The 17,763-nt window shown below is 43.1% G+C and overlaps 1 protein-coding gene across 1 annotated transcript in view; it reads left to right on the top strand.

Moving 5' to 3' along the window:
- Window positions 1-17,763, top strand: part of PITPNM2 (phosphatidylinositol transfer protein membrane associated 2) — a 197,852-nt gene that overhangs the window by 12,158 nt on the left and 167,931 nt on the right. The window contains exons 2-3 of the mRNA XM_044990077.1: window positions 8,719-8,818; window positions 15,537-15,682. The gene's annotated coding sequence lies outside the window, so the exon portion shown is untranslated. The remainder of the gene's footprint in view (window positions 1-8,718; window positions 8,819-15,536; window positions 15,683-17,763) is intronic.

Raw genomic sequence — 17,763 nt, 5'->3', positions numbered from 1 at the left:
TAGCAAATAGAAAGTTATTGTAGCTCAGGGCAGTGGCGTTTGTTTTATTTTTAGGTTTTAATTTTTGATTTCTCTGTTCTCCCATCCCCCAGCTGTAAAATGGGGGTAATGCTTCCTTTGTCTGTCTTGTTTGTGTGTATGGACTGTCTCTCAGTATGTATTTGTACAGTGCCTAGCACAAAGGGACTTACCTTTCAGTCGGGGCCTCTAGATGCTATTGTAATACAAATGACAGCACTGGGGGCCAATGTTTTTAAGCTACTACGAGCTATTGCCTCTTGAAGAAAACCTTTCTATAAAATATTTCTTAATCTGTAAAATAATGAAAGCTAGCAAATCATGCCAAACCTAAATGACGTGTTTCCATTTGACTCATCAGTTGTCCAAAAGATTACACCATTTACCTCATTAAAAATGAGACATCGTTGCTGAACTGGCACATTTGTTCGTTCTGGTAGGTGCTGAGCACTCATTTTCAGTTAGGAACATAAGTAAATTATTATTTCAGCTAAAATTGGGGTGAAATTTGAAAATTTTAAATCTTTACTATTTAGGATTAAGAATTGCAGCTGGGATGGATTCATGTGTGATGTTCTATATGGACCTAAACAGTGTGCAAGAATCCACTTCAAAAATAATATATACTGTATTTTTAAAACTCTTTTAAATTGCAGACTAGCCAGATGGTCAAAAGAACCAATCAGTGAGGCAATATGTAAATATTTTCAATCATTGCCATAGCACTTCAGTGTTGACACTGAAATATAAAGTGCTATTCCATGGAGCTCATGGGTGATCAGCAGATGAGCTCTGATAAAACAGAGAATAAAGGTGAAAGCCTGAATATTATTGTGGATTATGGGTTTCATCTATACAGGGAGACTACAATTCATTTGTATAACATGATGGAAAAGCTCTCTGTAGCCTCTCTTTAAGCATATTATTTAAACCCAGACAGTCTTTATTTCCTCTCTGTCAGGTCCTGATCAAATGTGGTTGTGGGTTTGTTTGTTTTTTCTTTTTTTGAGACTTCTCATTTCAACTGAAATATGCCATGCAGCAGTTACCACTTCTGCTTTAATTGCCACGTGTGTTTGGAAAGGGGCAGGGGCTGGAGCTGTTGAGGAGTTCTTTGCTTGAAACATACCCAGCTAGAGAGAGTGATCAGAAAGTAGTTAAAAATCAGCAGATTGAAATACATTTTAAATTTAAAAAAGCCTTCCTAAAAGGAAGCTGCATGTACCCACCAGAGCAGATCTTTTAGAAATGTGTACCAGGGGCGATAACATTTCCATGTATAAAACATGAGGTTCCCTCAGTGAGAACAAATGCAAAGCCCTCATCCAGCAGAAAGCAGCTTCCTCAACTGTTTGGCCCTTCAGAATCTCAGTGTCTGCGACCCCCATTGAGGATGCTCCCTCTTGGGAGGATTTTTTTCCACTCTTTTGTGGTAGCTCCTAAACTAATATTAGACAGACAGCTATGGCAGATCCTCCCCAGAGTCTGAGACCATAACTGGCCTTCTCAGTAGGCCTGTGTGGAGCAGTTGCTATTGTTCTAGTAGGGGCATGGCAACAGAGGGGCCCAAAGGCCATCGTCCATTTTGGAAGGTGGGGTTCTGAACAGACTGGCTGCAGCTTACAGCAGGCTCTCATAATATTAAATACAAGTTCTCCCCGCCATAATGAGAACACAAGGACCAGGGGAGTTAAGTCAGGATGTACGTGGGGCCTCCTCTGTTGAGGTGCTGAGTATTGCCGCAGTCAATGGGATATAGATATGGCAACTTTAGAGTGTCTCCGTGCAGCTTAGCACAAACTTGGCTCTCTGCCATTAATTTTATGAGAGGCCTGGAACAGTGCTCTGAGTACGGGGCCGGAAGACAGGAACTGCTGGGTTCTGATCTTTGCTCTTTCGCAGACTCCATCACTGACCTTGGGCCCATTGCTAACCTTTTGGCCTCCATTTTCCCATCAGTAAAATGGAATAGCCATTCGCCTGCCTTGCCAGGGTACTGGGCTGGTTACTGTTTGCAAGAAGCTTTGAGTATGAAAATGCCATGTGAATGCTGAGTATCGTCGTAGGCATTGCACAGTCCAAAGAGCTGTCCCTGGATGACATCTCTGCCCTGGTGCTCAGCCAAGGAGAGAGCTCTCCTCACCCTCACACAGCTGCTTCCTTCCTCAAACAAAGTGATGGGGAAACTCCATGCGAGTATGGTAGGGTGAGGATCCCTGCCTGGGCGGGGGTGAGGGAAGTCTGAATAATCTCACTCCACCAAGGAAAGAAAGACCTTCCTCCTCCTAATTGTGTAAAGAAATTTACCACAGGAGCCTTGGGGGGCCCACTTGTAATCCCACTCTGAGGGCCACACACAGGGTGTTACTCCATCCCCAGTTGTGCAGTAACTCTCTTGGGCTCCATAGCTGTAGTTGGACAGAGAGGTCCAGCATATGGTGTTGCCTTGCAGTGAAGTGAGGCACTCAGCTAGATGAGCTCCTCTTCCCTTCCCCGAGCTGCTTTTTCATTCTCCACCCACCCCCTTTCCCTTTTTGGCCTTGTGCAGCATCAGATCCTTTCCCTTGGATGGATCTGCCTGCAGCCCAGCCAGTACCTTCAGCCTCTCAGACCTGGCATTTTCCTGAAGCCTGTGTATATTTTCTCCTGGCTCAGGCCCTTTGTGGGTGAAACCAGAAGCATCTCTGTTACTTAAAGTGTGTAACTGCAGCAGCACAGTAAAGGATCCAGATGCAACTGACATTGGGGAGGGAAGAGCTGGGAACATCCCTTTCAGTGCACCTCATATTATTTCTGCATTAATTGCCAGATGTAGCTTTCTTGTTATAAACTGCACCTGTTCCCCGGCGTATTCTGCTGCCTGTTTTATCTGAATATAAGGTGATTTTTGGTTTTGGAGTTACAGCCGGATATGGCCCGTTAGGACTGGTTAAAGGTCTGATAAGACAGGGGAAAGCCCTTTCATTTCAGGGTAGGCAACTACTGTGAATGCCCAGCCAGAGAATGTCGCTTGCAAATTGTGCATGTACAGTATTTGGCAGCAGCTGACCTCTGTGAGGATGTAACATGTATTATTATAGATTGTACAAAATCATTAGACTGGGCTATAACAATTGCATTGTTTGGAACTATTTCAGCAGTTCATAAACCCTTGGAAAATTGCACTGTGTCCACTCTTCTGGGTATGCAGAGACAGAACAAGGATCTTTCTTCCTCTCTCCCCACTCCTTTCTCAGTAGCAGTGTGGCAGTGCTCTTCTGTTGACCCACGCTGTTATCACATGCTAGAGCCCTGCCTAAAGCTACTGACTGATCGTGGCAGGTGTGGTTTGTTAACTGTTCGGTTAAAAGGAAGGTGAAAGTGCCCTTCTAGGCACAAGGAACTAGGGCAGAGAGGCTTCTGCAGGGAAACCCTAGGAATGGCCAAGCATAGGGACAAGGCTGAGGCTTATGGTGTATTGTTATGTTTGTTTCAACTAATGATAAAGCCAAATGTCAGGCGGCTCCAGGCACCAGCACGCCAAGCGCGTGCCTGGGGTAGCAAGCCACGGAGGGCACTCTGCCGTCGCCACGAGGGCAGCAGGCAGGTTGCCTTCGGCGGCATGCCTGCGGAGGGTCTGCTGGTCCCGCGGCTTCGGCGGACCTCCCAGGTGCTTGGGACGGCAAAATACCTAGAGCCGCCCCTGTGGGGACCAAACTTGGGATGCAATGTAGTGTTGTGTATAAGGCACCAGAATGGGAATTGGGAGTCTTTAGTTATGTTCCAAGCTCTGCCAGTCATCTGTAAGCTCCTTGGGGAGGGACTGTGTCTCTTGTTGTATGTCTGTACTACATTGGGCCCTGATCTTGGCTTGGAACTGTGAGCGCTACCATAATCCAAATAAATATTTGGTCCATGGTATACCCAAGTGGTTCTCAACCAGGGATATGTGTAACCCTGGGGTATGCAGAGGTCTTCCGGGGGTACATCAGTTCATCTAGAAATTGGCCTAGTTTTACAACACGCTACATAAAATGCACTAGCAAAGTCAGTACAAACTAAAATTTCATACAGACAGTCACTTGTTTATACTGTTCTATACACTGAAATGTAAGTGCAATATTTATATTCCAGTCGATTTATTTTATAATTATATGGTAAAAATGAGAAAGTCAGCAATTTTTCAGTAACAGTGTTCTGTGACACTTTTGTATTTTTATATCTGATTTTTGTAAGCAAGTAGTTTTAAGTGAGGTGAAACTTGGGGGTACGCAAGACAGATCAGACTCCTGAAAGGGGTACAGTAGTCTGGAAAGGTTGAGAGCCATTGGTATACCCTGTTGTATTTGTTCTGTTCAGGGCGGGAACTCCACCCATTCCCCAATAAAAAGTACTTGTGTGTGACACGATATCTCTTATGGGGAACAACTGAGAACTGCAGCACAACACATCAGTTAAGTAGACAGGCCTTCAGAAGCCAGCCAAAAGAATGTTATAATTAGTCTGCTTCCATGGAAAGATAAATGCCAGTTCTATTAGTGTAGTGCAGCGTTTTCAATATTTGTGCTAAAAATGAGCAACTCACCACCTGCTGGGTGGCACCTCATCCTAACTGCAAAATGTATTTACATATGAATCTGTCTACTAATAGCTGCGGCTGCTTTGATCGTCTTCTGCATGGTATCATGATGCTTTTGAACCTAATTTTTAATTTGTGAGAGAGAATCTTAAGAGGTGCTGAGCAATCCCAACTCCCATGGAAGTCTGAGAGAGTTGGGATTGCTCAGTACCTCTCTGGATCAGGCTCCTAATCCGTGGTCAGTAAATATGCTATGATGTATTAGCATTTCCTTTTTATTCTGGTGTGAGCCACCTTGGCCCAAATGTCTCCCTGATGCAGCTCCACTAAAGGCTTCGTGGTTGCAGCAAGAATTAATTTAGATCCATGTGTTTAAGAAGACACACTCATGGTATGTCTTTATAATGAAGATGCAGTGGATAAAAGTCGATGATTCTTATTTTAAATGGAAAAATAAAGCATTTTCTTATTGAACTTGGGTTTTTAATTTTTTTTTAATTACATTTATCTTTTTAAAAATAAACCTGTTTAAAATTAAATTTGAAATTATGACGAGCTATGTAAAGGCCTAAACTTAATATAATCTACTAATTGTTTAATTTTTTTTTTAATTGCAGCACCCTTCTGCAAATTTTAATGAATTAAAGGGTGCTCCTTTTTTAAAGGGGTGGGGGAATCTTTAACTTTTGAGGTTAATTCAAGCTATGTCACAATGTCCTGTACTGTATTAAGTAAGTATCTCTGTTATTTTCAGTCTTTACAATGGAGGGAATGCCGGTATTTAAATTTTTCCAATGTAAGTACTATGAGGCAGTATTGTGCAGAAAAGCTTTTGCCCTAATTTCTTTTGGTTTCATTTTAGTTAGCAGGTGCAGAAAGAATATTTCTTCATGTGGACTAGTTAATTCAAACTTGAGAAGCTGATAGGGAGTTGAAAAAGCAGAAATGCTCATTTTTTCTCATCCAATCTATGAATAAAAGCCAGGTGGGAGAGGATGAGGTCTACTAATTCTAAAAATGTGAAGGACATGGCACCAGGTTTTCAATGATATTTAGGCAGAGAGGCACCTAATAGGATTTTCAAAAAGTGCTTCCCATGGGAGTTAGGCACCTTATCTGTTTAGGCACTTTTTGAAAATTCCACTAGGAGTCTATCTGCACCTTCAGGCACTTAAACACTTTTGAAAATCTGGCTCATGGTGACCAGAAACAAGTTAGTCAGTTCACTAACTGCAGATGATATTTCCTTTATTTAATAACTCAGTTAGTTTAAAATACAAGGCATAGTTTGATAAATATTTTTTATGTATCTAGCACATTTAAGGTAGTTTTATTTAACTCATAAAAACTAGTTTAAAATGCTGCTTTTGTGCATTTTAATTGAATTAAATTTTTCATCCTAATGCAAGTGTGAAAGAAATCATGAGTAAAAAAATTACCATTTAGTCACATAAATAGAAACCAGTGAATGACACATTTTTTAACATGATAAAAAATGTAAAAATTAAGAATCTGAACAAATGTCTGTTAAGCTACATAAATCCTGCAATAAAATATGTATAGGTACAGAAGAAGTACCAACATGTAGTGTAAAGGCTATATTTGCATTGCAAATCAACATATTTGAATGGTCATGACAGCCAAGCAGAACAGACCTTTCTTTTGGACTATATACAAATGCAAAACAAAATTAAAATGATTTAAATCACAAGGTTTCCTGCTTGCTTATTTAAATCGCTTCAATTTAAATCAGGCCTCTCGAATGAGGACAGGAGGTAATTCCTGTCGACTTCTGTCTGGTATCAGATTCTTGCAAGCCTGAGGCTGAAATCTATCAATAGATGTTTCTTTTTTGGCACCAAGGTTAGCATTTGGTACTGCCTGACTATTGGTCCTGTTATCTGACCACTATGCCATGTTGCCAGAGCTGCAGCTCAGTTTCTAAGTCAAATTCCATCCGTTAATAATAGTCACAATACCAAAGGTTTGTATGTAGGTTAAATAACTTGCTGTCGAACTGTTGTAGCGTTTTTATCTGTGCTGGGAAAGCAGAACTGATGTTTGGGCTCCATGCGACCAACTGAGCTGTGAATCGTCGGATGACGTTAATAAGCATTTGAGGACTAAATATATTTTAAGCTGTCTGGCTGTTTGCTGTCTGTGAGGACTCTGAGACTAATGGATCTGAAACATTGCTCATGCTTGCTCTTTCTCCAGTGGGACTGTGACCCTCGCAAGCACGTTGAATAGCTTTGTATGAAGGTACAAGAGTAAACTGCAATTAAAATCTATTTTGGTAAGGTATAAATCAGCCCTATTAACCATGGCAGGATCAGCTAAATAGTGCACAGTGTAGTGATTCCACGCCTGGCTCCGTATGTCCTGCCTTCTGGCTTGTAATCCATGTTCCAGTCTCAAAGATGCTGTGCTGGTAGGCGTGTGTTCCAAGGTAGCACCTGCCAGGATAGGTTTTACTTGGTGCTTGATCTATAGGAGGTTTTTTTGGAGGGGTAGGGGTGCTCATGTATCTCTGCTGGGAGTGTGTGTGTGTGTGTGTTGGGGAACCCCTTGCACTGCCATGAAGTGTTTTTTTTCTCCTGCTATGTAACGCAGGGGCTTAGAGTCCAGGATAGGGGCCAGAATCACCTGCACTGGCACAAGTTACAGCTCTCAGTGCCGGAAAGGGCTGTTGGGCACCACCCAAGCTCAAAGGGATAATGTTTCCACTGCTCCCCTGGAGGTTCTGCTGAGGTAAGGCAGACAGTTAATGGGGCCAGTTAATGGGGGCTGCCGTGTGGATGCACTGAATTGGTGCATCACCACTCCCTTGGCAGGCCTGGCTACGCCACCTCATGGCCACACCCACCTCTGAGATGGTGTTGGCTGGCTGTGGGCCTTCTGGCAAAGGCAGAGGCGTGCAGATGCCTGATGTCATTGCTGTCTTCCCTCCCCTCTCTGGACTGTCCACTGCTGGGAGCCTTTGTCGGGATCTGTGCTGGCTGCCTCTGGGAGAAAGGGATTAAGGAAGGAGCAGTGGTGTGGATGAGGCCAAGGTTTTGAAGAGACATAGAGAAGCTTGACTCTAATGTGAGAAGGGGCAAGAAGCCAGTGGAGTGAGGATCGGCGGGACTGGGGAGGGTTGTGTGTGTGTGACCTGATGTACTGATCAGGCACTTTAAAAGCATGCCTTAAAAATGATCTACAGTAGTTAAAAGCAATGCTGAGAGTCCACCCAAAGGAATCTCTTAAAAAAGGTAATAGGCTACTTGCCATAATTAAGCAAACTGCATGAGCTACTTAGGATATAATTGTTCTATTATGTTCCTTGTAGACCTCTCAGCTCTCCTAGCAAAGACAGCGTGAGGGGCCAGGACACCAGTAACCACAGGCTGGGGCAGGGAAGTAGAAGGGGCGGTGTCTCAGATATAAATTCCCCATCTCTGCCCCAATACAGGAGGGGGGAGTCTGTATCTATCTGGCTTGAGGCACTGAAAACTCTCACTTCCCCTGGTAGCCCAGCCCACTCCCCTTTCACCATGCTGCTCCTCTTGCAATACTAGGGGAAAAGAACCATCTCTCTGTAGTGGTACTGGGAGGTGCTATTTTTTCCTTACTCCTCCCCTGCCTGTGGAAGTGAATAGCTTCTATAAAGGCAATTCCAGCTCTCTTCCCACTCTTAAAGCAAGGAGTCCTGCCTCATCTCAGGGTTTAGTAGACTGCTGCTATGTGAATTTTTTCTTCAACAACATCCATGCTAAATATCTGTGCACTTACATCATTCAGCACCCTGTGTGAACTGGTAACCTTGCATGGGGGATTATGATTATCTTATGCAAAGAGAGCACATGGTAGTGGTCAGTGCAAATTTTTTTTTTCTTATTTTAAATTTCCATGAGTTAGAGATTACGATGACTCATGGCTTGGAACGAGCTGAAATCCCTAAGGTGCTTGTTACCGCCTACTATCACGTATTGAATTTCTAACATACTGGAGGGATGTCTGCAGAGAACTATGATGTACAATTATAAAAGGTTATAGCTTCATGTTGTTTGTACAGGAGCTATTAGCATGGCATAACTTCACTCTTGCTGTTAATTTCCCAGCGGCATGGTCGTTAAGTACATGTTCTTTATTTTCTCTAGGATGTTGACATATGTGGACCAACAGTGACATCCTACGTCAGCAATGCTGCGTTGACTCCCTCCTGCATTCAGAAGCATCCAGAGAGATTTCATACGTACGGTATGTTCTGACAGTTCCATTGAATTGCAGTTCTCTTTCTATTAAAAAAAATCATTCGTACGCTACTGTGGGGAACGGCAAACAATCTGGGGAACAAGTGGTTAGCCTCAGCTCAGGTTCCTCAGAGGAAGGGCTATACAATGGAAGTTCGAAGAGTGGCTGCTTGGGTAGCCTTTGGGAAGGTCAGACTCCATGCCTAGGGTAGGTTGTCCTGTGCTGAGTTAACTTTTGTGTGTTTTCTGGTTATCATTGTTCCCCTTTTGAAGAAAACTTTTGCTGAGTGTACCTGTGCTTTTGTTTCTGCTCAGTCAACACCCAGAGCTCTCTTAAGTTGGTAACGTGGGTTCATTAAAGGGATGCTACCAAATAGGTTACTCCCCAAACTTAGACCTAATATATTTTAAAAAAATAACCCTCATACAAATATATTATTTTTTCTTCTTTTTTAAAAAATCAGTGAATGTAAAGTATTTTATTTTTAATTTAAACCAGGCAGTGTTTGGAACCTGAATACTGCAATATTGTTTTAGTGCAAGTAATCCAGAAAGCAAGTAGAAATTGACAGGCTCATGTTCATTTTCCAAGCTGACAGAAATGCATACCCCCCCACTCCCATACAAACAGCACAAATGGTGAGAAGTTGGAATTTTTTTTCTGTTTGGATAATTAAAGATATCAAGAGATGTTTTTGTTTTTTGTAATGACATAGTACATTGTAATTACATTGTGATTGAACCTTGTGGTGTGTTCCTTTAATGTTTATTTTAAATATTTGGTGATTTTCAATAAACGTCCTTCATGTTAGTTTTGCTGTCCTGACTCATATTTCTAAAACGAGGGTGACCAGATGTCCCAATTTTATAGGGACAGTCCCGATATTTGGGGCTTTTTTTTATGTGGGCTCCTATTACCTCCCACCCTCTGTCCTGATTTTTCACACTTGCTATCTGGTCACCCTATCTAAAACTGCTTATGGAACTAGCAAATGAACAGGCGTTTACTTGAGAGTAGGTGTGGCCTCAGCATACCCTTTTTACTATTCATGACTCTTCTGTTTGAATCTGTTGTATTTTCCCACTTCCCTTACCCCATTCCCCCTGAACCCATTAAAATTTGTACCAAAAATAGTTTAACTTTTATCTCCAGTTAAAGTTTCCCTTTGGAATGATATCTAGGGTGCTGCAGTCTTGCATTCTGCTTTTGTAGACTAAAATTCGGGGCTGCTGACCTTCAGTTCAAGAGCAGCTGGAAGCAGGCACAGGATGGACAAGTATAGTTGTACTCCTCAGCCTGGGTACTCTCACAAGTTGCATTCAGTGATTCTGGATTCACACGCTCAAGGCATTGTAGTTATTCTGAATGTTCACAGTTGCGAGTGAAAGTGTAATCTGGCCTTGAACTAGCACTTGGGTGCCCCTAGCAGAAGTCACTGAAGATGATGGGCCATGTGGTACCCTTAGTATTGTAGTGGCATAAAACCCAGGGAGAGGGACAGAGAGCCCAGGAAATGGAGCAGCATTCACCTTGGAGCATCTCCGCCTGATACTCCCCAGAAAGTCTGTGGGCCCAGGTACTGGTATGGTAACTGTTCCTAACCCTGCAGAAGGCTTGAGCCTCTTTGGGACCCAGCTTCTCTCCTGAGAGAGCCATGCTGCCATTGGAGTCTCTCTCCCTATTGCAGCCATGCAGTAGGAACCATGGACGGTCTCTCTGGGAGCAAATACCCCTGTTAGCAGCTTAACAGCAGGGCTAATGCTCTTAGCAGCACAAATTTTCACTCCTATCCACAGGACACTGAGAAGAACCTCCCCTGAGCCGCCACTGTGTGGTGGAGGCATAGAAGGGCCTCCACTTGCTTGGCGGAAGGGCAGGAACAGGCTCTGCTCTCACTTCCCGTGGGTTTAAGGTACTTTATGTCCAAGTTCCTGCTCCTTTGCTCCCCTCTGGGCTGTGTAATGGAGAAGAATGTGACTCTGTAAACTAATGACAAGCAAAGGAAGGCAAATGCAGTCTCATCCCATTTTCAGGGTTAACTTTGCCCTGTGGACTTAGCCCCATGCTTTTCACTCTCCTAAAGGGATTAATGTATCAAGAGGGCTGAGTGTTTCTCTGTAAAACAGACACAAAATTGGTCGTCCGTTACTCGGAGAACAAGGAAATGCTACCTTTACACGCAGCAAAATGAATCTGTGCAGTGCGGGTCGCTAGGAAGCTGAAAGGAGCGAGGAATGTCTGTCTCGGCAGGTTAAGTACATAAGGGAATAAAATTGGCTTTAAAATTTGATGGTGAATGCAGCACTCATGAAAACAAAGGTCTAAATGGCATTGGCCAGAACTAGGAGCCGTTGGATGCAGGCACTGGGTAATTTTCCTACTGTGCTCTACCATTGTCCCTGTGCCAGAGTTCTGCTGTTCAGTCCCTGAGGGACTTGTGACCAGACTGCCAAACAGAGCAAATAATGCGTGGGGGGCGGGTGGGGGGGGGAGAGAGAGTGAGGGAGCTCCCTTAAGGCTGCTCCTCTGAGGTGCTGAGGGTCTTCTACCCCCCTGCCCTCAGCACCTTACGGGGTCGGCACCTGAGAGAAACCATATCCCACATCCATGGGGGCATTATAATTAAAATACAAGAACTGGGCTTGATTCACAAGGACAGAGCTGGCCCTGTGGGTGTACAGGCTGGATGTCCGTTTGTGATGCCTCCAGGACCTGTGATGGGGCTTGAGCCCCTCATAGAGGCTGGAAGAAGCCAGCTGAGAGGCAGCACCTGTGCTAGGCGACAGAGGTTGCTGGTACAGGGTGCCTGCTGCACCAGCAGCCTAACCTGTCCCCCTGCTCCCTTGCTCCTACCTGTTCTGAGGGACAGAATTTCCTCATTGCCCTTCCACCCTTCCCTGAGCCTCAGAGGGGAGGAAACGTGAATGTTCCCCTCCCTCATACTCATGTTGGTTAGTCTCTGTCTCTAGCTCCGTTGGGTGAGGGGGCAGTTGGGAGCTGGTGCACATGAAGGGAGTGTGGAGGGGTGACAGACCAGGAGTGGGGGATTATGTGGAAAGGGGCAGCAGGAGTGAGGTGGTGGTGGGGGGCATTAAGGGTTAATTGGAGGCAGGGCTCTTGTACTCTGGGGGAGTGGGTGCCCCCTCTGGGCAATTCACATGTCTTAAAACAACAATGCATAGAACCACCCCACAAAGGGAAGTATAAATTACACTGGAATTGACTCCTCCCCATATATCCTGGTTGTGCCCCCTTTTCCAGCCTGCACCGCTACTTCTTTGGGCTGCACTGTTGCCCTAAGCTGCCAGTAAAGCAGGTGTGCACAGCTGAGCTGAGTTGCCTGAACCAACCCTGCAGCAAGTTTTCCCCTGTAGAGCCCTGGGCCTCTATGTGGGAGTAAACGGGCTGAATCTAACCCTTAGCATGTGCTGTATTAAACAAGAGTCTTAGAGCTATGTGGTCTGAGGAAAGTGGTCTGAGCATCACCCATAGCATGAGAATTGTAGGCCACTTTAGAAGATGACTCTAAAGGCGGATGAATGGATCAATACAACACAATCTATTTTTATGTAGAATCTTTTATATGAAATATCGCAAGCCATTTTACGAGGAGAGTTAGATCAAGGTGATAACACTTCAGAGAGCTGGGCTACAGCCACTCTCCAAAAGACAGAGAACCGGACTGTGTGGGGAGATGCAGTTGAGCGAGATAGGAGAGAACAGCAATTTTAAAAGCATTTAAAGGTGGTGCATGTTAGCACAGCAGCTGTTGAGTTACAGTGACAGGAGAGGAGAAAGGAGTCGGTAATAGGAGAGACGCGAGTGTGGATAACTTGTGGTAAGGGAAGTGGATTATGAGCAACTTGAGTTGGGTCTGGTATTAGCTCTCAGCAGAGGAGAGCAATCAGGTACAGGGTGTCTCTCTTTAAAAGACTGTGACTTCGGCCTGCACTGATGTTTTTAAATCTCTAGTGGAAATAAGGGTGTGTTAAACTTTTTCCCCCCTTCTCATTGTCGCAGTAAAAGCACTAGGCGTGATGAGCTGTTTGGACACCCAGTGTAACAGGGAGGAAAGAGCTGACGACACTGGTGTGGTTCTAACCGCAACATCAACTGACAGTAGTTTCCTGTTACTGGTGTAACTCTCTATAGATGTGAACTTTTTCATCTGTGTGTGTGTGTGTGTCTCTCTCTCATTTCTTAATTTTTGGCTGAAGTTCTATTGTGAATTTTGTTTAGGGGTGGTTGTATTATTATTATTATTTTTTTTTTGCACCTTTGTCATACTTGTGTTTGGAGGGTGAGGTAATTATAGAACTCACTACAATCAAACATTTAAGAACATGAAAACAGACGTCTGCACCTCTCTTTTACAGATAACAATAAAAAAGTAAACAAACAACTCCCCCCAAAAGCATGTCAGGCCCTAGTTTTGCAATCAGATCTGCACATACAAAGCCCTACTGATTTCAGTGGGACTCAGTGGTCATAAAGATATACCTGTGGGGATCTGATTACAGGATTGGGGCCTCTGATTCCACCCTTTCCACAGATTCCCCTCCCCAATATGTAAAATGTCACAGTTGCAAAAACTAGAGCATGCTCTCTTCTGCCATTCCCATTCCAGCTGCAAAACTTGGCCAGATCCTTCCCTTGTGGTTTGTGATAGTGTAAATAAAGGCTTAGGGAGGTTGCACATTTTCCAGCTTAAGTTATTTTGATTCCAAGGCTGGGAGGCAGGGGTGGGAATTAAATTGAACTGTTCTGGATTGTTGTAGGGAAAATATTATTAATATTATGGGAAAACAATGGAAAAAAGACCATCCCAAATAAGACCATTCCTTTCTGGCCAGAGCTTCATCTAGGGACATGGGGCCAGAAATAGTCTAAGCTAGGCACCTAAAGAAAAGTGACTTGATTTTCCAAAGGTGATGAGCACCTGCAGCTCCTGCTGACCTCACTGGCATTTATGGATGCTTCTGAAAAATAAGCCATTTATCCTTAAAAGCATAAGGATATAATTCTGCAAATATTTATGCATGTGAGTAACTCTAACCATGCCCATAGTGACATTACCACATGAGTAAATTTACTCAAATGCATTAACATCTGCCAGTCAGACCTTTGAATATGGAGTTTTGGAAAATTTTGGTTATAGATCTTATCAGGTCGTACACATCCTGTGGTCAGTTTAGTCCAGTACTCTGCCTTAGGAAGTCAGCAATATCTAATGCTGTAGAGAATGGGGTAGGGAGTTCCGGGGGAATGCATTATATGAGAGCTGTACGATTTTGTGTTTTGAAAACCTATGCTGGTTTTTACTAGTAGATAGAAACTCTCTCGTGCTGAGCCATGATTTATTTGTTTTTGTTATCCAAGTAAATGCCTGTTTCATCTATCTGCCTGGTTTTTGTCTCCCCCTTCTGTGTCGGTGTTTGAGACTTTCTGGTAATGAGTATTCACAGGAGAATATTGTTGGTGTTTAAACTACCATTTCATGTTGTTAGTTTTGATATTTATATTTAATCCTGTTAGGATTTACTAAGAGACAAGGGATCACAACAAGGCTATTGGGCTTTGTTACTGGCTGATATGCAGAGTGTGATGTTTATATTGGCTACAGCACTGCAAGTGTCTCTGTGTTGGTCCCAGGATATGAAAGAGGCAAGGTAGGTCAGGTAAAATATATTTTTTGAGACCAACTTCTGGTGGTGGAAGGTACACACTTTTGAGCTACACAGAACTCTTCTTTTCCACCAACAGAAGTTGATCCAATAAAATATATTACTTCACTTACTCATCTCTTTAAAGTAACCAACAATTACTGGGAATTCTAATGTGTCAGTATTTGTTCGTGGTGGTGCTTTTTGTCTGACATTTGCAGTTTTCTTTAAAGACCTTTTCCTGGTAAAGATTTTCTTGGTACTTTTCTTTATCAAAACAGGATATAAAGTGTGAATGCCGCTTGTCACTTTAGTCTTGCATTGTAGCTCAGTGCTACAGAAGTCAAATTTGACATAAAATTTATATAGCTCTAAATGCGCAGCAGGAAATAGAATTGGTGAAAATACATTCCACATATAGATGTTAATTTATCTCTGCTGGATAGGTTTTAGATACACTCACTTAACCTGATTTTGTTCTTAGTGGGCACATAATTCATGGACATAAAAATAATGGCCCAGTTTTATCCCTGCTGTAACTCCATTGACGTCATTGAAGTTACACCCGGGATGATTTGGCCCAGTTTCTTTAAAAGTAAGACCTGATGAGCAAACCTTTAAGGAAAAGACCTAGAAAGAATTGTTTCCCTGGGATACGATAAAAGGGATCTAATTTTCTGTTAAATTCTATAGGACCAGTTTGGTTCCATCCTTATGAAATTAGATAGTACCCTTTCATAAGGGAAGAGTGTAACATGCACTTGCAGTCTGGAGGGTACATTGTCACAAGTGGCACCAGGGAAAGGTTAATCGGTTCAGAGCATATCCATTTTAAAGGAACAAATTTAGATCTAGTCACGTACATGGAAGTCAGCTGGGCTGTATCCTCTACAACAGATTTACACTTTGCATGTTGAAAGACCCAATAGAGCGATATACTCTGATATCCCTCCTCCTTAAGAAACGATGTTCTGAGACATGTAATCTCGAACCAGGTTTTAGAGAAGTGACTGTGTCTATTATTGAGATGCCAAGTTTTCCTTTTCCTCACTGCCTTCTAGAACTGTCGTGGCTGAAGTATACGAGGTTAGAAACCAAAGACACAATAGCTTCTACCTGCCCTGTTTCCAGAATTTTGTCCTGCTGTGGAAATGAGAAGGCATAGACAATACTGAAGGCAAAAATCAATACCAACCACTACAGAAAGGTAAATAACAGTTGTCTTAAATCTCACCGTCTCCCCAACCAAAAATAAAAACCCAGCAAAACAACCTCCTGTATTTGCAGGCTTAGCAGAAATTGAAAACTTGGACAAGTACTGTGGACATTTAAGAAGTGCTGGTCAGTAGCGTCTCCCAGTTCCTTTTGTGGGAGTTGTAGATACCCAGCACTTCTGAAAATGGTGTCATTAATTCATAAAGTGATTATTTTGGTTCAGAGCCTATTGGCAATATCTGGAGAAAAAACCTTTAGAAAAAATGAGGCCTGGTTGTAACTGATTGAAATTTCTGAGTACTGGTTCAATTCAGCTCTTGAAATGCTGAGTTTTGTTGTATAGGGTAGCTGTGTAATTGGGAACTCATTAAGCTATGGGTTCTTGGCACTTTAGATGGCAACAGCTATATCTGGTCAAGATCTAGTTAGCAACTTCTTTTTTTTTAAAGTGTTCTTGACCTCTTGCACTATATCAGATCAGGGCTTTGGAGCAGAGCGCGGAGCAGCTCCGGAGCAGTGGAGCTGCAGGTTTTCGCCTGGAGCTGGAGCGGAGCCGGAGCACAGCTCCAAAGCCCTGTATCAGATTATTCATTTCAAGGTGAGTACTGCTGGACATACAAATAATTCTCCATGGTGAGAAAAATGCTTTTCACATTTTTGGTGAAATAATTCTCTGGGCATGCAAAGCAACTGGCTTGCAAAAGAAATACCTTGCTGATTTAGGGGGCAGTGTTTCCTTGTGCGTATGTGAGTGCATGTGCTGTAAGGGAATTCAAGTGGGCAAGCTTTTGCAGGATTTTGCTAGAGCACTACAGAAAGTGCCATTGGCTAGTATAAACAGTGAAAAAACTGCCAGAAGCTGGAACTGGACGACAAGGAATGCATCTGGCACTGGCCACTGTTGGAAGAGAGAATATACTCGGCTAGATGGACCGCTGGTCTGACCCAGTATGGCTGTTCTAATGTTCTTATGGTCTGTTTTCTCTCCCCACCCCCCCTTTAATTTTCATACTTATTTTGTTAGCTTCCTTAACTCCAAATGGAAAATGTGTACTCCTTTATGGTGGGAGGGAGCTCTTAGTGGGGGTGATAGGTTCTAGAACCTAATCGTGAGCGTTTCTGCTGCTCTAATCTCTACTCCTGTGCATGGGCTCACTAGCTCCAGTGGGACCATGAATTGGAGCGTAAGGATAGACAAGACATTTAGTCTGCAGACTTTTTTCATGTCCATTTTGTATATGAAAATACCCCCCCTCTTTTTTTCTAGCTTGAGGAAGGTGGGGGTTGGGACTCCATCTGGTTCAGCGAAGAGCTGACCCCCTCCTTTTCTAGCCCCTTATACCTCCTATAATGGGGGACAATGGGGTCCCAGCAACCAGATGGCTGGGGCCAGGCTGGGGATTTGTGGAAATGGTTAGGGGATGGGAGATGACCTGTACTGTACAATTTGTTGCTGGGTACTCCCAGATATGTTAAGAGAATAAAGTTGCGGCAAGTAAACCACATCCATTCCATTGCCTCCTGTCTTTCTTCTGGGATGGCTGGAAATGTTATATGGCATCGAATTAGACAAAGGGCAAAATTTTCAAAAGTGTCTTAAGACCCTTAAGTCACTTTTGAAAAATGTGCCCTTGTCTATTTCCAAAAAAAGAGGATGCTTAAAGTGCCCATAAATCCTTTAGCTGTAGCATTCACTGTGGTCGTGTTTGCAATGAATTTATAGGATTTGTGGACAGAGAGCCCCCTGATGTACCACTTTTGACCACAGAGAAGTTAAAACACATCTGAATTTTGCTCAGTAGGTTTGTCACATTGTGTCCATGTGAAATGGTGCATTAATTAAAATCATAGCAGATTCACAAGTAGATAGACTAAGTATTGGATTACTATTGAAGAAAATAGAATGGCACTGGTAGAATGCTGGCCCCAAAAGACTGAGGATTTTAAAAAGAGTAAATAAATTTTTTTTATTTGCCTTTTTGGGTTGAGTTTTAGGTATCTCTTTTTTTTTTCAATGTTTTCTCAGCAATCATGAGGATAAGAAACAACATTTTAAAATGAAAGCTGAGATTG

This window comes from Mauremys mutica, chromosome 16, assembly GCF_020497125.1.
Source record: "Mauremys mutica isolate MM-2020 ecotype Southern chromosome 16, ASM2049712v1, whole genome shotgun sequence".
NCBI lineage: Eukaryota > Metazoa > Chordata > Testudines > Geoemydidae > Mauremys > Mauremys mutica.
The sequence above is the reverse complement of the archived record's forward strand: the minus strand, read 5'-3'. Positions and strand labels throughout refer to the sequence as shown.